Below are 14,303 nucleotides of genomic sequence, written 5' to 3' on the forward strand. Positions count from 1 at the left end.
ATAAAACTGCCAGAGTGAGTTCACTGCTCCGGCTTTCTTCCCCACTCTCCCATACCTGGATCATGTGGAATTCCCAGAGAAGGGCAGTAAATTGTCCGGCGGGGCGACGTTGTCCTCTCCCTCCTGAATACCTTCAGTCTGAGAAAGAAAGACAAGAGAGGAGGCATGTTAAGTTTCACCAGCGTGTCCTTTCTGAAAAACACATACATCACTTTTTTCTGAGGGAGGATGTGAGCCTGGGGTGGAGCAGAGTGTGTGTGTACGTGTGTGTATAAATATGAGTTTAAATCATGTTCAGCTTCGAGCATATGTATTGAATTGGAAGCGCAATGCTTTGAGATAAATTCAATAATGTGGTTGTCTTTTTATTGATAGACAAACAAGCTACATAATACATACAGTGGATATCAAAAGTCTACACAGCCCTGTTAAAATTCCAGATTTTGTGATGTAAACAATTGAGACCAAGATAAATCATGTCAGAACTTTTTCCACCTTTAATGTGACCTATAACATGAACAATTCAATTCAAAACAAATAAAATCTTTTAGGGGGAAGAATAAAAAATTCAAAAATAAAAGAATATGGTTGCATATGCAAGTGTACACACCCCTTGACTAATAATTGTAACACATCTTAAAGTGGCAATATTTGTCCATTCTTCTTTACAAAAAGCTCCTAATCCATCAGATAGCGAGGGCATCTCCTGTGCACAGCCCTCTTCAGACCACCAGGTATTCAACTGGATTGGAAACAAATATTTAAACCCTGCAAAGGACATGTGAACCCAGTTGACTAAAATGCAGGATACTGTTTTGACCACAGACTGTGTAATGTACTCTCAGTGGCATCACACACTGGCTTCTGAGGAGACATCATGAAGCCCAAAGATTGGAAACCAACTAGCGTCCATCTAATCTAGAGCAAACATTGAGACAAAGAGGTGGGGTTGAGGTCAAACCCTAAGAATATGTGCAGTATTGTTAAACTAGTTCACTTTTTTCCAGGTGGCACGAATTTCCAAGAACCATAACTAAAATGTGTCTTAGAGCCAGTAACACGAAAGCATTCTTGTGTCAGTCAACGTTTACCTGGCACATCTCAGAGCTCCCTGACAGAAAGTTATTTCACCCAGAAGACTGTCTGGAGTCAATGTTACCGTTTCATTCGAGCATAAACCATACTTTTCCCAATCCTAACCAAGTTGTGATGGATCCTATATTACATTGCAAATTAGTTCTTGGGGGGCGGCAGTAGCTCAGTCCATAGGGACTTGGCTTGGGAACCGAAGGGTCGTCGGTTTGAGTCCCAGTATGAACGAAGCTTGGCAAGTGGACTGGTGGCTGGACAGGTGCCTGTTCACTTGCCTGGGCACTGCCAAGGTGCCCTTGAGCAAGGCACTGAACTGCTTGGGGTGCGCTGGTTGATGGCAGCATCCTCACTCTGACATCTCTCCCTAAGTACATGTCCACTGCATGTGTGTGCATGATTGTATGTATATACCAAAAACTGTGTAGCATGTCCAAAAAAATAACATGAGTGAAAAAATGTAATTTCCCCCATGGGGATTAATAAAGTATGTTTCTTCTTTCTTTCTGCTGCTTAAAGATATCGCTTCAGTATGTGCTTTTAATCAAAACATTGTAAAACATAGATATTAATCACATTCTGTTTGATATTATCCAGCTTTCATTACAAGGCGGTGTAGAAAAGCATAAACTGTATAAATAATGGACATAATATCATTGACGTCACCCTTCTTAGCCTGAGCGCTGTTGTGAAGCCTGTCAGTCAAGTCAGTCATGTCCTTGTGTGGCCAAAAACTCGTAATCTTAATGTCTTCTGAACCGTAGTGCCAGAAAAAACTCAACCTTGTACAGTGTGTGCCGATAGAGACATGAGCTCTTCAGACCTAAACGGTTTTTGAACCAGGCTGTAAACATGTTTATTTCTGCTGTAAAGATCGTCTTCTTTGAATGGGTGTGTATGTGGTTTCTGGTGTTTCTGCAGCCAGCCTCAAGTGGATGCTCCATGAATTGCAGTTTATAACACTTCCGCATGGGCTTCATATTTTGAGACTGGAGGTTGCCGCTTGGGAATAAGTCATTCTGACTGGACCAAACGTGAATTAATTCTCAGGAAAACCTGATCACCACATCATATCCAATCAATCAGAGCAGTTCTGACACGTTTTACCTCTGCTTGTTGACACTGTGGCAAAAACTTTATAAACCAGGTGTTTATAAATATCTCCGTCCACACAACAACGCAGGAACAGCTGAAAACACCCACAAAAGCATAGCAGGCCAGTAAGGGGTGATAATGTGTTATCAGTTCGTACATCAAACCCCATAGAAGAACAGTATGTGTATTGAGCAAGTGGCAACCTCTGGTCTCAAAATATGAAGCCCATGCGGAAGTGTTATAAACTGCAGTTCATCGAGCGTCCACTTGATGCTGGCTGCAGAAACACCGGAAACCACATACACACCCATTCAAAGAAGACGATCTTTACAGCAGAAATAAACATGTTTACAGCCTGGTACAAAAAAACGGCTTCAGTCTGAAGAGCTCATTTCTCTATCCGCTCACACTGTACGGGGTGATTTATTTTATAACGCAACAGTTCAACAGATATTAAGATTACGACTTGTGCCCTTTTAAGGACATGACTGACTTCACTGACAGGCGAGAACACTGTAGCTGTTAGCGAGGAGGCTCAAAGTCCGCCTCTTTACCTCACACTCGCTCAACAGCAGTTAGGTTGAGTTCAACATTTCCAATATGGCTCCCACTGACGATTGGCCTCAAAACAGCGCTTCAGTAACAGATGGGTGACGTCAGGGATACTACGTCTATTATTTATACAGTCTCTGGTATTGAGCAGGTTCTTGAGGGGGGGCAAATGAAAACAAGGTTTTTTAAACTGTGCAAGGAGTGGCGAATTATAAACTATTCAGTGTGATTAATTCATTCGCCGCACGCCGTAGTATAATGATAAAGAACAGGGAGGTTTACTTGTAAACATGAATGTGTAATGCATATAGAGAACTGCCTTGTGCAGGTTGAGGTAAAGAAGCCAGTTTTCCAAAATCTATTTTTTTTCCTGTCCAAATTAATACAAACAAACAGATTTTTTTAAATGCTCCATCTTGAAACCTTAATTTTAATCGTGTTAAATCTTTGTTAACGTCTGTACAAGAAAATGAAAAAATAAAGTGTAAAAAAATACCTGCACAGGTATGAACAAAGCCTTTGAATCTGTACAGGGTGAGCAAGATGCAGAGGCTCTTTTCTTCATATCAGGGTTTCTAATCGGCAGAACCACCTATCATTTTCACATCATCCCTTACTTTGAAAATTAGATCAGTTAAAATAATTACCCTCAACTGTTGGTCTCAAACTCTTCCCTCCTGAGTGAAAGAGTTTAAATGGTAAAATGAAATGCACTAATACTGAATTCTTCAGTCTGTAATACATTTTTTCAGACCTCTGAAAAAACGTATTACATTACATATCACAGTCACTCACTCACACGGATGGGAGAGGCTGCTACACAAAGTGCCCATGAGCAATATACAATCCTACACACACCCATTCACAAGCTGATGGCTATGCTGCAGGGAGCAATTCTGGGTTCAGGGTCTTTCTCAAGGACACCTCATCATGTAGTCTGCAGGGATATCAACCACCAACCATCCAATGGGGAGACCAACCAACGTTACAACTGAGCCACAGCCGCTCCTGTCATTTTTATTCGCCAAGTACATCGCCACTGAGAGCCCTCTGAATTTACTTTATTGATTTTTATACCATGTCACCTGTTGTTCATGTGAAAGGCGTCAGATATTCTTCCAGAAAAAACACAACTCATGCTCTCCAACAGGAAAACAACAGCATTTCAAATCCATGCAGGGATTTTATTTTACCGTTTAATGTCACTTCCAAATCACCAGAGGACGGGTTTGGACCACTGGAGCGGGTTGTATAAAAAGTAGAAGCAGTCCAACCACAATTGTTCCAGTGTTTTCAGAGCTTGAACAACCTGTATTTGTGAAAATGCAGATCACAGTAAACCTGAAGTGCAACCACGTGCACCAGAAGACCGGAGGACAAGATCAGTCATGATCAAAGTATCTGTCAGTGTAGACCTGTAGCTCCAAACAGCCCAGACAGTGACTGACCTGAAACCTGCAGTGAGGGCATGCTCTGTGAGGACAAACAGCTGTATGAGTGTACAGATATGTGTGTATATCTGAGTTGAACATGGGAGTGCGTTTACAACTGTTTACACTCTCTGGGTTCAGGCCTTTTCTCAGCCTGGTTCCACGGAGCAGGCAGGTACACTGACAGGCAGGGAGGCCGTGGCAGCCTCTTAATCATTCCTCCCTCCGTTTTGTTTCTCCTCTGACAGTCCTTCACTCTTGTGTGACGGCCCATATCGCCGCCCCAGCCTGCTCACCTTTTCACGGCTCCTGAAGCGAGACTATTAATGCACTTGCTGCTCTCCTGGCTGCTTCGCCGCCTCGCCCTGAGTTCCAAACTCCCGTGACAGCGTAGGACGCTCACTTTGTCTGCCTTGTTTGTCCAAAATTTGTTTCAATATGTATTTTTGGGAATGGTAATGTTTGCATAATAAATCTTTGTGGCAGGGGAATACAAAGAGAGCTACAGGTCGAAACCTGGGCGGGTCCGATTGGACACTCTCTCTGTCTTTTCCTGGTTTACTCTTTACTCTACTTTCCATTCTCTCTCTCTCTGCCAAGTTGTTTTTCCATCCTGCTGTCAGTAGGTTTATATACACATGTATCAGGCAGGCCCTGTGCAGACGCTGGAGCAGCCTTCCTCCTTAAGTAACCTTTAGCAGTTCTCATGCCCTATGTTTTGCTGCCTGTTCAGTCAGAGCATGGTGCTGAGAATCTGCAGAGCTATACAACATGCCACACAGAGCATGCACCGACTGAATGTTGTCACGTGCTTCAAAATGTTTAAAAGCCTGCTAATGTCAGGTAGGTGGAGGTCATGAGCCAAACCTACCTACATCTTTATTTTATTCAAACTGATCCTAAGAACCGTTACAGAGCGGCAGACAGGCAGTAGCAAAGAGGGGAGGGAGGTGAGGAAGAGGAGCAGTGGTGGACAGAGACTGAAGAAACAGAGAGTGAGTACAAGATACTCATTGTGATGCTCAAAAAGTCACCCTGACCTCCGGTACCAATACAAACATTACTCCACTTTATCATTAACTCTACTGAAAAAGCTTTTCAACGTGTCTCAGAATCTGATCTCTCTTGAGAATAAGACCCTGTGTCTCATCAGATTCTGTCTGAACGAAGGTTCAATTATTCTCATATGTATTTAAATGCTTTGCAGACATATTTTGTGCTCTGCATGTGAAATTATCAATGATCAACGAATAAGCTTGCAGCAACTTCTGGGTTGGAAAAAATAAGCGAATGCAGAAGTGCACAGAACTGCAGTTCCTTGAGTGTCCACTTGAGGCTCCTTATGAAGGGTCATGTTAAAACGTCCTTTTCTACAGCATAGTGAAACATGTTTACAGCCTGGTTCAAAATCCCTCCTCGTGGTGTAGAGTTCATTTCTTTATTTGTACACACTGCAAAGAGGTTGAATTTTCTATAGCACGTCCATTGAGATCGTAGAAAGAGTAACAGTCATCCATACATTTGCACAATCAGAGGCTTGTCTAACAGGTGGGTACCGTGTAGCTGTGAGCCTAGAGGCTAAAAACCTGCTTCAACTGCATCTCCGCCAGTGGTGTAGAGGAGGGCATATGCAGGTATACCGCGTATACTCAATTCTTTGACAGACTATGTCATGTATGCCTACTTCTAAATCCTTTCACTCAGCAGTACGCTGCCTTTTTTCAAGGATGACGAAGGCATGGCCTGCCCAACTCTCTCTTATTAGCTAGTACTTGTTCTTGACTTCATTGATTGGTTTGGTAAGGATACCAGTAACCAATCAGAGATAGGGTATGGAGGGACATACTCGCCCTTTGCCTTCTTGGCAAAGAATATGTTGCTGCCCTGTCCTGTGGGATAAACACCCAAAGCAGCACCGCCTTCAATGTTAGTTTATGGAAGAACAAAAAAAACAAGAGGAAATACAATGAAGCGAACAACCAGCTGCGCAGTGAATGCAGCATCTCACAACATATCCCTGGAGCACCGCAGGAAGGGAGCAAGCGGCAACCTCCGGTCTCAAACGATGAAGCCAATGCGAAAGTGTTATAAACTGCAATACATCAAGAATCCTTTTGAGGCTGGCCGCAGAAACACCGGAAACCACATAGACATGAATTGGAAAATGACGATCTTTGCAGCATTAATAAACATGTTTACAGCCTGGTTCAAAAAACAGCTTGGCCCTATGAAGCTAATCTCTCTAATGGCACACACTGTACGAGGGGTGAATGTTTTTTCCAACGTGATGGTTCAGAAGATATTAAGATTACGAGTTTTTGCCCAAATAAGGACATGACTGACGTGACTCCCGGTCGGGAACACATAGCTGTTGGCTCGGAGGCTCACATTACGTCACACTCTGCCTGGTTGAGTTCAACATTTCCAATATGGCTGCTGCCGTCGATTGGCTTCCAAACAGCTCTCAGGAGCAGATGGGTGACGTCACGGATACTACGTCCATATTTTATACAGTCTATGGCAGGGAGACATGCTTGGACAAGTTTAGATGCAGCATTTAGACTAAAGCTGTCAGTGACGGACTTTTTCTACCGTGTGTATGTCCATGATACACGTAAGTAAGTAATTATTGGAGTTTCATGTTTTGCATTGTTCATGCTAACTATGTGCAATTTTGTGTGTTTGATGTTTTGGTTATATGCATCTAACGTGATTTGAGCTAATCGCTAATTGATAGCATAACAGTTTATTTCAGCCAGAATACTGCATTTCTTTCGTACTTATGTACTTGCCATTTATTTCTGTAGACATTCTGCATTGAATTACACGATGATTCAATTACATCGATGTACAGGCATGCTCGAGCTGCCTATTACTCCTCTCTAATAGAAGAGAATAAAAACAACCCTAGGTTCCTCTTCAGCACTGTAGCCAGGCTGACAGACAGTCATAGCTCCACTGAGCCATGTATTCCTTTAGCCCTCAGCAGCGATGACTTTATGAGCTTCTTTAATGATAAAATCTTAAACATTAGAGATCAAATTAGTAACCTCTTACCTTTAACTAGTGTAGGACCCTTTACCAACAGCGGGATCATTGAAATGGCGTTAAAGCCAGATGTATACCTAGACTGTTTTTCACCCATTGATCTTCCTGAACTGGTTTCAACAGTTTCTTCAGCTAACTCAGCTAACTCAGCAACTCTACGCTCCCAACATGCAGGCTTGCTAGTTGTACCTAAAATCTCTAAAAGTAGTATGGGAGGTAGAACCTTCAGTTATCAGGCCCCTCTCCTTTGGAATCATCTACCAGTCAGGGTCCGGGAGGCAGACACCCTCTCCACTTTTAAGAGTAGGCTTCAAACTTTCCTTTTTGATAAAGCTTATAGTTAGAGCTGGGTCAGGCTTGGACCAGCTCTTAGTTATGCTGCTATAGGCTTAGACTGCCGGGGGAACTGACACACTGGGATCCTATCTCACCCACTTCCCCCCAACCCCCCCATCACTTACTTTAACTCTTCCTGTCCCATTAAAGTTACTAACCATAGACCTTTCTGGAGTCCCTGAGCTCCATTGTCTTGTAGATTCCTCTGAGCTTCCGTAGACGTCCTCCTGACGTCCTCGTCCTGCGGACGATCTGGACTCCAGCTGATACGGACGTACTGGACTCCAGTGGCAACAGCTTCTACTACTCGTCTCATCACTCTCACCTCTTTCTCTTACTCAGACTGAGTCTTATCCTGTCTTGGTGTTGGGTCTCTGTTCATAATTTGACATAGAGTGGTCTAGACCTGCTCTGTTTGTAAAAGAGTCTTGAGATAACGTTTGTTGTGATTTGGCGCTATACAAATAAAGATTGATTGATTGATTGATTGATTGATTGATTGATTGATTGATTGATTGATTGATTGGTTGACTGGTTGACTGATTGATTGATTGATTGATTGATTGATTGATTGATTGATTGATTGATACAGTCTTATTGTTAATTTCGTGTTGTTTAAAGCTAATAGCTAACGTGCTGTACGTTAGAGAATAAGCTCTGTGTTTTACTAGCTGCTGTGTGAGATATATATATATGCCAGAGTTGCTAAATAGTATGTTTTGTTACTTTCTATTTAGAACCACACACCTTCAGGCAACAGTGTAAAGAAGTTCAGCTCTAATTTGTATGCCAGTCAACTTGGATAAAGATACAAACTAAGCCCTGGACTCAGCATGTTTATTCCCCACTCTCACCTGAACATCATAATTGTGTTTTTAAAAAAAAATCAGGCACCCTTGTATCTTAAAGAGCTCATAGTGCCCTATTACCCCTCTAGAACTCTACACTCCCAACATGCAGGCTTGTTAGTTGTACCTAAAATCTCTAAAAGTAGTGTGGGAGGTAGAACCTTCAGTTATCAGGCCCCTCTCCTTTGGAATCATCTACCAGTCAGGGTCCGGGAGGCAGACACCCTCTCCACTTTTAAGAGTAGACTTAAAACTTTCCTTTTTGATAAAGCTTATAGTTAGAGCTGGATCAGGCTTGGACCAGCTTTTGTCATGCTGCTATAGGCCTAGACTGCCGGGGGAACTGGCACACTGACACACTGGGATCCTAGCTCACCCGCTTCCCCCCAACCCCCTCATCACTTACTTTAACTCTCCCTGTCCCATTAAAGTTACTAACCATAGACCTTTCTGGAGTCCCTGAGCTCCCTTGTCTCGTAGATTCCTCTGAGCTGCCGTAGACGTCCTCCTGCTGTGGACAATCTGGACTCCAGCTGATACGGATGTGCTGGACTCCAGCGGCAACAGCTTCTACGACTCGTCTCATCACTATCACCTCTCTCTCTTACTCCCATCTATCTGTCTTTCCAGACCCAACTCGGTCGAGGCAGATGGCTGTCTAACATGAGTCTGGTTCAGCTCAAGGTTTCTGCCTGTTAAAAGGAAGTTTTCCTCACCACTGTAACTAGCTAAATACTGCGATGTGCAATGCTCATGATGGATTAAGGTGGGGTCAGACTGAGTCTTACCCTGTCTTGAAGTTGGGTCTCTGTTCATAATTTGACATAGAGTGGTCTAGACCTCCTATGTTTGTAAAAGAGTCTTGAGATAACGTTTGTTGTGATTTGGCGCTATACAAATAAAGATTGATTGATTGATTGATTGATTGATTGATTGATTGATTGATTGATTGATTGATTGATTGATTGATTGATCGACACCCTGAGGTGATTGCTGCCACACCATAGATCCACACTTTCTCTCCTACAACTGGACTTAGGGACCCTTACCGTTGCAGCAGGGAAGTGGAACGTTGGACTATAACAGGTTTTGACATTACATTTTTGATTAACCGTGCCCCCTTCTGCTTGGATTTAAAAGCCAGGATCCAGTCAGCACAGGTTAGCTTATCATAAGGACTAGATACTGGAGAAAGCTGCTGACCTGGTTCTGTCCAGAGGAAACAAGATCTCCATGTTTGCATCACAATCTCTCACAAATCCTCACCCTTTTGTCTGTTACAGAATCGTCAGAATAGAGAATGTTTGATTCATAGAAGGACTTCCGTGATTAAGTACTTCTTTCTCCATAGGGAAACTTTGTTGAATCAGAAGCCAACCCGGTTGCTTGCTGCGCTTTGATGAGCTTTTTGAAAGACATCTTTTGGGGTAATTTGACTTTATTTGACTGGACATCCGAAGAGAGACAGGAAATTCTAGGAGGAGCGAGTGAAGGATGACCAGTGACTAAGGGCCATGTTTGGACTCAATCCTGTAGCTGCTGAGACAGGTAGAATAGCCTCTGTATATAGGCTACAAGCTTGAAATGCTAAGCTAAACCAGCAACCCTCTGAAATACAATTGAATTCTTCTAATTTTGCATTTTGTTCATGTCAATCAAATAAATTATAATGCTTCCATTTGTAGCTTTCAAATTGCTATTGGCAGATTCTTTCATCCTGCCTCAATACTAAGCTAATGAACTGCTTGTTGCAGACGTATATTTTACCTGAGTGGTATCCCTATCTTTATCTTATTTTCACCATTTTATTTTCTTCCTATTTATTTCTTCCAGTTTTAGAAAAAGATCGTTGTCAGTGTTAGAAGAAACCAACGTTTATAACATGAATGAAATCTCAGCCTCAGCTTTTGCTTCTTCGACAGAGGCCATGTGCAGCGACAAGTTATCCTTTACAGGGAAATATAAAAGAAGCCGTTACAATTAACATCTGAGGACATTTGGGTTTGGTTTCTTGATTTCTTTTAGGATGTAGAGCTCTAGACATATGCACAAAATAAGTTTAATCTGTTCGTAGATAATCATTTTCAGCTATGGTGAGAAACTCATCTGTTTGTATCACTTATAGATCACTTAAATCACCGAAATGTGAAAAACCACACAGCCAAGTTGAGCTCAAAACCAAACAGTCAACATTATCTTGTAATCAGAGCAGCCACATGACCTTGCAGATTTATTGTCCCTCACTGGTGACAGAAGCAGACTGAGGGGGAAGGAGGGGGAGACAGTGTTCCTCGGTGAGCCAGAGGTTGGACCAAAAGGGGAGTCAGGGGAGGAGAGAGCATAGTGATCTTAGTGGGACAGCTCGGGGCAAAGCTATCCCAAACACAGCCGAGTACTATAAGCCTCTGCCATAAATCTCCGAGCTCGGCGAACCACAGCCAAGCTTGTTCAGTGCGGTGTCGCTCCAGAGGCCAGAATCCAGATGTTGGAGAGAGACGGTAAATAAAACAATCGATCAAATTCAAGGACCGCAAAAAAACCTGGGTAGATTTCTTTAAAGGCTCATTTTAAAGAAACCAATATTGAAAACGTCTCTTAAGTGAGTACCACTGAGGATGTGTGAGGAATACAGCAACAACCAGACATCATATCCCACAAACTCCCTCGGCGAGTGAAGATCAAAACTTTAATCTCATTTGGGATGTCACAGATATTTTAACACCAAGTGCTTTATGTAGCTCAAGGTGCTTCTGAATTCTGGATTAGTCTTTATCATTTATAGAAGCAGGTGGATTGAAGGGATAAACAGATATGGAAACCTCATTGTGGGAGAAATATCCACAGCTTAAATCTCACTGTACAGAGAGTAGAGATGGTTTATTGGTTAAGACCTCTGCCTCTGGACTTGAACTCCTGCTGGAATGAATCCATGAGGACTCATCTGTATCCTCTGTCCCTGCTGCTGCTGCTGCTACTGCTGCTGCTGCTGTCGTCTCTGAGCTTTAAGTTGGCTGAATATGATATGACAGAGAGCAGGCTGCACAAACACCTGCAAAACATTTTTATATTTAAGGTTTTACATTTCTATCTTTAGAGGAAAAGCCACTGTGGTGTGTATTTATATGACAATAAATCTGCTTGTCTTAGCATGATTTAAAAACTGCACAACCAGTCAAACTTCTTCCCAATTTGTGGTTTTCAGTCATGTGAGCAGCATGGAGGTCATAAAGAGTAAAAAGAAGCTTCCATTGAATGCTCTGTGGAGCTGCAGCTTGTTAATCGTCCGTCTCTTCAGAATAGGGCATATGTATATCAGCAGAACCTTAAGTTGGTAATGTTTACATCTAAACAAGAATCCTTCCCTTTATATTGCCACCAGGGTGAAATCCAATAAATGTACCGACAGATAAATGTGTTTGGTTCAGGCCGGGTCAGTGACGTTGCAGTTTGAGGGCTGTAGGGTGAGAAATTCTTCCTCATTAGAGCAAAGGTGACTGATATCATTCATGCAGACGTGTTAAACCATCTCTCCCTGGCTAAGGTTCACCGTCAAGCCTCCACACGATGAACCTTCTCTTCACCTTACCTCAGACCACTTTATCTCCAGACTGTCAGGATAAAAATATCGGGCTGTGAAAACAGACGTTATTACTAAGCTAGCATTACCTGGTTAGCTAGCGGTGTCAACAAGTTACTGCTGGAGTTGTTTACATCGGTCCACGCACACCAATCATGTCAGAACGACATCCACTATACATACATGAATTAAAATACTCTGTGTTTGCTTCAACTTACCATTGATGAAATGTTCAAAGCTCAAAGACGTGTGGTCTTTGATCCTTGTTTTGTTCCCTCAGCAGGGACAGCAGAGCGTCTGATAAATTAATCCACATCTCCTCCTCTCAGGGTTTTCTTTCATGGATGGATTCTTAAGAAGCAGAACCTGGGCTCGTCTCTTCATCTGCTGTCAGGCATTTTTAAAAAGTCTTTAAACACTTTGGGCCCAATCTACTAAAGGTTTGCGTGTATAAAAGCATGTGCAAACTTGATAGCGCACGCAAAGCTGACGTACTAACCGGGAGCACCCAGGATTAGGTCTGCCAATGAGCAAAATAGCACTCGCTATCCATTTAGTGTGTTTGCCTTCATGAATATTCAGAATACATGTAGATCATCAGAACCGGCAAAATACTGGGAGGAGGAGATGCAAATGTAATCATTTAGCACACGTGTGTTTATCAAACCTGAAGCAGATAGCGGGCGGTGTTTTTGCGTCTATATTTAGCACGTTTGAAAGGCAGGTGCAAACTGGCACAGCGTTACGCACAAATGGCTGTCACAAAGAGGAGCCATGCCATATCACCCATGGAGAAACTCCTTGCAACACTGCATTTTCTTGTAATAAAAAAATAATAAAACAACACAAATTCAAAGCAGTTCAGCACCACGGATAGCGACTGCATCATTCTGACACCCACTTTAACTTTTTCAACTAATGAGGCCACTGTATCAACAGCTATAAAGTTTAGTCAAATTGGCACAGTGGCCCACATCTTCACATACAACCAGAAAATCAATATGGAGTACTCGGCCATCTCACCACTGTTTGGACGAGCCTTAAGCTCCGCGGACTTGTCCATGATGCGCTGTATGTCCATTTTCTTTGCTCTCTCATTCTCAATAGATAACATGACATGTCCACTCAGTGTCTCCTGTCCCACCGTGCTCATCAAGGGGTTTTGAATTAGTTTTAACTTGGACAATGAGCGCTCAGAAGGTGCAACTGTGACGGGAAGAGTAAAAAATAACAGGAGGGCGCAAACCTCACTGCTGGCAGGTTGACAGTGAACATTTTTGCCAGATCCCTAACAGACTTTTGCTTTGGTATCTGGTCCCTGAAAGAGGTTCTAAAAGAAAGCAGTAGGCCAGGAAAGCTGGGGGCGATGTCCCGACTGTAGTGCTCATTAAGTCTCCAGGCAGCTTGGTGTAACTCCTCATCTCGTGCTTGCAGCAGTGTGTTGGGGTGAATTGCCTCAAACATGTTCATAGTTCCATTTAAGCTGGTGAATCTTTGGGACAGTTGCTGGATGATGATATCAAGACAGGCATTAAAAACGTTCACCTGAAAGTTGCTCTCTGCGTCAGTGAGACGACAGTCTTCATCAAAGTGACGCCTAACTTTTCTGGCCCTGGTTTTGAACTAATTAAATGTGTCCAATATAAGAGATTTTATTAAGGGAATTTTTTTCTTCTGCAGATATCTTGCCATCTTCTTTTTATTTCATCGGCAGATCTTTTGTTTTTTCTCACAGCATTCACCTTTTCACAGGCCTCCCAAAAACGCTGAGATGTCTCTGATGGAGTTCACCGATGTGTTTATTTGCGTCCTCCACTAAAACCTCCAACTCCATGGCTTCAAACTTCATTTTTCATTTACGGCCACTCTGCTCTCCAAAACTATCCATGGTGACAGCCGATTTAGCACATGCAAAATCTTCATTTAAGGGCGGTCCGTTCCACTTTTGCACTTGTTATCATTTGCGCACGCAATCATAGTAGATCACCCGCAACACGCCCAGAAACATCCTCCAAAAACATTATGGAAGATGAATGAATGGAGACGGGTTAAAGTAAAACAAGAGTTAAAAATGAAATTATTTTTGCATCTGGTGTCTTCAGATGACTCTAAACTTTAGAGTTCTGCATTTCAACTCTAGAGAACAAAAACAATCCAGTGAGTATTAATGTTTTGGTAAATCAGTTTAAAATAATGAAATGAAGTGTAAAGTTCAGTCTGAGAAATCCGAGAATGTGTCCTCTGTTTTTACTATTAAGTCAAAGAAAGTGATTACCAGAAGTTTGAGGCCCTGTGAAGACCGTGTGACACGCCAAAGCGGTCGGTTTC

The 14,303-nt window shown here is 42.6% G+C and overlaps 1 long non-coding RNA gene across 1 annotated transcript in view; it reads right to left on the reverse strand.

Moving 5' to 3' along the window:
• Window positions 1-14,303, reverse strand: part of LOC117812283 — an 18,158-nt gene continuing 3,855 nt past the window's right edge. Inside the window, exon 3 of the long non-coding RNA XR_004631179.1 lies at window positions 1-138. This is a non-coding gene — a long non-coding RNA (uncharacterized LOC117812283). The remainder of the gene's footprint in view (window positions 139-14,303) is intronic.

The sequence above is a fragment of the Notolabrus celidotus genome, chromosome 5, assembly GCF_009762535.1.
Source record: "Notolabrus celidotus isolate fNotCel1 chromosome 5, fNotCel1.pri, whole genome shotgun sequence".
Classification (NCBI taxonomy): Eukaryota; Metazoa; Chordata; class Actinopteri; order Labriformes; family Labridae; genus Notolabrus; species Notolabrus celidotus.